We start from the raw sequence: 6,000 nt of genomic DNA on the forward strand, positions 1-6,000 counted from the left end.
TCAGCTGAAAATGCTACTGCTTTGGATAAGGTCTTACCACTGCTATTGAACTATAGTAACCCTAAGGAAAATGTTGGTTTTGAATAATACCAGTTCTAGTCTCTTCCACACCGAGGGAAAGAACAGACAGACAAGCACGTCACAGCGTGGAGGAAAAAGCAGGATATTGTGAGTGCTCATATTGGAACTGACATGCTCCGAGACAAACCGTGTTCAGTGTCACCGATAAAGGACTAAAGGAACAGGTGTTGGGGAGCCTGATTTGGGCTTGTGAAAAGCAATGGGCCTTTGCAGAGCCTCTCCAGCAATAAAGACACAAATAGAGATCCTGTCTGGGTCACATCCTGATGAGTTCAGTAGGCTCTTGCCAAAAGAGGCATCGGAGCAGCATGGGCAGGGCCCAGCCGCCTGAGCGTCAGATCAATGCAAACACGCCACCAGCTCACACGAAGAGACGGGGCACATGCTGCAGCCGCCCAGCTTTGGGTGTCACACGTCACAGACGTGGATGATTAAATCCCTGCTCTTCTGTGTGCACAGCAATGGATCCACCCACAAGACAAAGCCGCGGCTCTCTGACTGAAAGAGAACGTGAGCAATCTCTGGTACGTACCGTATCACAGGGCAATAGAAATTGTCCAGCGCACCTGGCAGATCCTTGGTATTCTACCTACATGGTATGTATAAGTAAGGCTACGTTTTAGTCACGGGTATTTTTAGTAAAAGTCATGGACAGGTCATGGGCAGTAAACAAAAATTCACGGCCCGTGACCTGTCCATGACTCTTCCTATGTACCACTGACTAAAACCTGGGGGGGGGGGGGAGGGGAGAAGAAGGGGCTTGGGAGGGTGGCCCTGGGAGCGCGGCGGGTGCTGGGAGGAGGCACAGATCGGGGGGACACCGTGGGATCTGGAGGGGGAGTCGCAGCCTGGGGGGCACCGCAGGTGCTGGGGGAGGGGCGTTGGTGGTGCTGGGACAGGCTCCCTACCCAGCTCCTGGGAAGCGGTGACCCCAGCTCCTAGCTCCACATATTGCTTCTGCTCCGCCCCAGCCCTGGTTTTTCAGCTCCCACTGGCTGGGAACCGGGGCCAATGGGAGCTGCGGGGGTGGTGCCTGCGGGTGGAGGCAACACATGGAGCTAGGAGCTTCCAGGGAGCCCCTCCCCCAGGTAAGCACCACCCCGCACCCCAACCCCCATCCCTGAGGCTCCCCACACCCAAACTCCTGCTGCTGGGGGGCGGGGAGACCGAGATTGCCCCAGTAGCAACTGGTGCACTTGGCCTGGGGGCTGCCCGAGCTGCTCAGGTGGCGCCTGGGCCAGTCACACCAACTGCAGAGGTCACGGACTCTGTGACTTGATATTGGGGCTGAAGCTAATGTTTTACCAATTAATCTTTTGAAAAAGATGCCAGGTCACACCCAGATAAAGCAGTCTGATGTTACGCTTGTAGCCTATGGCGGCAGCTCCAGAACAGACTCTAAAGGAGCGGTCACCCTAAAAGCAGTAATGGCCAACACTACAGTCAGTCTTCAGTTCTTCGTCACTAAGAGAAGCTTGCACACAGCTACACCTCCTGCGCAGAACAGGTACGCCGCACACCAAGGCATCCAGCACTGAAGAAGAACTGACTGCACAATAGCCAGAGGACTAGGAGTGTTCTGTGGGAAGCAATCACATAAATGCAGGCCCATCAGTGATCCTGTCACACACCGTTGCAGAAATATCCCCTTTGCAGTGACAGGCCGTCTCAGAGATGCACTCAGGCAGTTAGACACGGAAAGGGGTAACAGCGTGATCGGAACTGAGAGGAAAAGTGGCCAGATTAGGATTTGTTTGGATCCCAGAGAACTTAATAAGGCTACACCGAGACAGCTTGACTCCATCCCCACACCAAAGGTCCTGTTCTAGATGAGAAAGATGCCTATAGGCAAGTCACCTTAGATACGGAGTCGTCTATACTTTCAACACGCCCTGGGGCACATAAACATTTCTCCGTCCACCTTTCAGAATAAAGTCTGCCAGTGACGCATTTCGACAAAAGTAGCATGAACCTCCCTGGCGATATTTGCAGGCATCTGTATAGTAGCGGTCAACTTGATAATAGCCGCATCAACTCAGGCAGAACGTGATAAGAGACGGAAGCAAGTGATGACAAGGGCATGAGCAGAGACTATCAGGTTCAACCCAAAGAAAATCCAGCTCATGGTAAAAGAAGTCAAATACATGGGACACATTTTGTCATCACAAGGAAATAAGCCAGATGACAGTAAGGTTGAAGCCACAGCTAACATGAAACCTTCATAGGACAAGAAGGCATTACAGAGGATCCGGGGATGGTTAGATTCCTCGCACAGGACATCCCGGGTGAAACATCTTTGACTGCTCCACTGAGCCAATGGTCCGTAAGAACATAACTTTGGCAATGGTCATGGGATCATGACATGGCATTTCAATAACTGAAGCTAGCGCTCCGTAACACACCAGTACTTTGATTTTATGATCCAAGAAACCGGTCACCATTTAAGCAGATGCGTCCAAAGATGGTTTAGGAGCTTGTCTACTGCAAAAGAGAGGTCCTATTTCATATGCATCACAAGCTCTGACAGGCAGAACAAAATTATGCCCAAACTGAGAAGGAACAACTGGCTATTGCATTTGCCACAAAGAAATGCCATCGGTACATGTATGGTGTATAGGTTGAGATATGGTCTGATCATAAACTACTGGAGGTGATATTTTCCAAACCTCTTGGAACCATACTGGGCAGGGCAAGACCGTATTTCATTACGACAAGGGTTGTTAGTAGCAGGTGACTAGATAATTATTCCTAACAATACAAAGCAGGAAAGGCTTAGCTGCTTGGGAGAATCACGCCAAAGAGAACAGAGAACAAAAGCAAGACCTAGGTAATTAATGTACTGGCCAGGTATGACCCAACACATAGATCAATGGATAGAAGCATGCAGACTGTGTCAGGAACATAGGCCAACCAGTCAAAAAGAATGATGATGGTCTCATGAAATTCCTTATCTACCAGGCACAAGATAGCTGCAGACATTCGTGACTTTGGCAGGCACTCGTATCTACTCCTAGTGGACTACTTTTCCAAATTTCCAGAAGTTCTTCATCTGCCAGACACATCAGCACATTCTTTTATTGCTAAACTGAGCTGTATTTGCAAGACATGACATCCCTAAAAAGTTAGTAAGTTCCGTTTGCAAGGAGAGAAATGGGTAACTTCACAAGATCTTGCACTTACTCAGTCCTGGATTCCCACCATCGAATGGAATGGCCGAGAGAACCATTCAGACGATCAAATCAGGCTGTATTGAGTAGAACATAAGAACATAAGAAGGACCGTACTGGGTCAGACCAAAGGTCCATCCAGCCCAGTATCCTGTCTACTGACAGTGGCCAATGCCAGGTCCCCCAGAGGGAATGAACCTAACAGGTAATGATCAAGTGATCTCTCTCCTGCCGTCCATCACCACCCTCAGACAAACAGAGGCTAGGGACACCATTCCTTACCCATCCTGGGTAATAGCCATTAATGGACTTAACCACCATGAATTTATCCAGTTCTCTTTTAAACCCTGTTATAGTCCTAGCCTTCACAACCTCCTCAGGCAAGGAGTTCCACAAGTTGACTGTGCGCTGTGTGAAGAAGAACTTCCTTTTATTTGTTTTAAACCTGCTGCCCATTAATTTCATTTGGTGGCCCCTACTTCTTATATTATGGGAACAAGTAAATAACTTTTCCTTATTCACTTTCTTCACATCACTCATGATTTTATATACCTCTATCATATCCCCCCTTAGTCTCCTCTTTTCCAAGCTGAAAACTCTTTAATCTCTCCTCATATGGGACCCCTTCCAAACCCCTAATCATTTGAGTTGCCCTTCTCTGAACCTTTTCTAGTGCCAGTATATCTTTTTTGAGATGAGGAGACCACATCTGTATGCAGTATTCAAGATGTGGGCGTACTATGGATTTATATAAGGACAATAAGATATTTTCTGTCTTATTCTCTATCCCCTTTTGAATGATTCCTAACATCCTGTTTGCTTTTTTGACTGCCACTGCACACTGCATGGATGTCTTTTTGAAGTTCTTCACAGTCTGTTTTGGTCTTAACTATCTCGAACAATTTAGTATCATCTGCAAACTTTGCCACATCAATTTTTACCCCTTTCTCCAGATCATTTATGAATAAGTTGAATAGGATTGGTCCTAGGACTGACCCTTGGGGAACACCACTAGTTACCCCTCTCCATTCTGAACATTTACCATTTATTCCTACCCTTTGTTCCCTGTCTTTTAACCAGTTCTCAATCCATGAAAGGACCTTCCCTCTTATCCCATTACCACTTAATTTACGTAAGAGCCTTTGGTGAGGGACCTTGTCAAAGGCTTTCTGGAAATCCAAGGACACTATGTCCACTGGATCGCCCTTGTCCACATGTCTGTTGACCTCTTCAAAGAACAATAATAGATTAGTAAGACACGATTTCCCTTTACAGAAACCATGTTGACTTTGCCCAACAATTTATGTTCTTCTATCTGTCTGAAAATTTTATTCTTTACAATTGTTTCGACTAATTTGCCCAGTACTGACTTTAGACTTACCGGTCTGTAATTGCCGGGACGCCTCTAGAGCCCTTTTTAAATATTGGCGTTGCATTAGCTATCTTCCAGTCATTGGGTACAGAAGCCTTAAAGGACAGGTTACAAACCATAGTTAGTAGTTCTGCAACTTCACATTTGAGTTCTTTCAGAACTCTTGGGTGAATGCCATCTGGTCCTGGTGACTTGTTAATGTTAAGTTTATCAATTAATTCCAAAACCTCTTCTAGTGACACCTCAATCTGTGACTCAGACACTAGGCCTGTGGAATGGGTACGTTGGACTGGAATATGGCAGCTGCCATTAAAACACAGGGACTCGCCACTTGAAGATGCCAGCTGGTGGGGAAACCAGAACGTCTCCCGTGAAATGTGCCGATTGGAAACAAAATGGCACTTGGTGTGTTTGTTTTCTTTCGAAATGTTTCAGAATTAAATGAACATTTTTGTTTTGCCTTAATATGTCATTTTGCTGTGGTTTCCGGAGACTGAAAATTGGGGGGAGGGTTGCATTTTGGTTTTGGGGTTCCTCCCATTTTGTTTCCACTGTAACGAGGGGTCAAAGGGGTCCATCTAGCCCAGTATCCTGTCTTCCCACAGTGGCCAGTGCCAGGTGCCCCAGAGGGAATGAACAGACCAGGGAATCATCAAGTGATCCATCCCGTTGCCCATTCCTAGCTTCTGACAAACAGAGGCTAGGGACACCATCCCTGCCCATCCTGGCTAATAGCCATTGATGGACCTGTCCTCCATGAATCTATCTAGTTCTTTTTTGAACCCTGTTATGATCTTGGCCTTCACAACATCCTCTTGGCAAGGAGTTCCACAGGTTGACTGTGCATTGGGTGAAGAAATACTTCCTTTTATTTGTTTTAAAACTGCTGCCTATTAATTTCATTTGGCGACCCCAAATGTGTTATGAGAAGTAGTAAACAACACTACCTTATCTACTTTCTCTACACCAGTCATTTTATAGAAGTCAATCATATCTCCTCTTAGCCATTTCTTTTCCAAGCTGAAAAGTCCCAGTCTTATTAATCTCTCCTCATACGGAATCTGTTCCCTACCCCTAATCATTTTTGTTGCCCTTTTCTGAACTTTTTCCAATTCCAATATATCTTTTTTGAGATGAGGCGACCACATCTGCACTCGGTATTCAAGATGTGGGCACACCATGGATTTCTATACAGGCAACATGATATTTTCTGTCCTATTATCTATCCCTTTCTTAATTATTCCCAGCGTTCTGTTCACTTTTTTGACTGCCACTGCACATTGAGCGGATGTTTTCAGAGAACTATTCACAATGACTCCAAGATCTCTTTCTTGGGTGGTAACAGCTAATTTAGACCCCATCATTTTATATGTATAGTTG

Source organism: Mauremys mutica, chromosome 10 (assembly GCF_020497125.1).
Source record: "Mauremys mutica isolate MM-2020 ecotype Southern chromosome 10, ASM2049712v1, whole genome shotgun sequence".
Taxonomy (NCBI): domain Eukaryota; kingdom Metazoa; phylum Chordata; order Testudines; family Geoemydidae; genus Mauremys; species Mauremys mutica.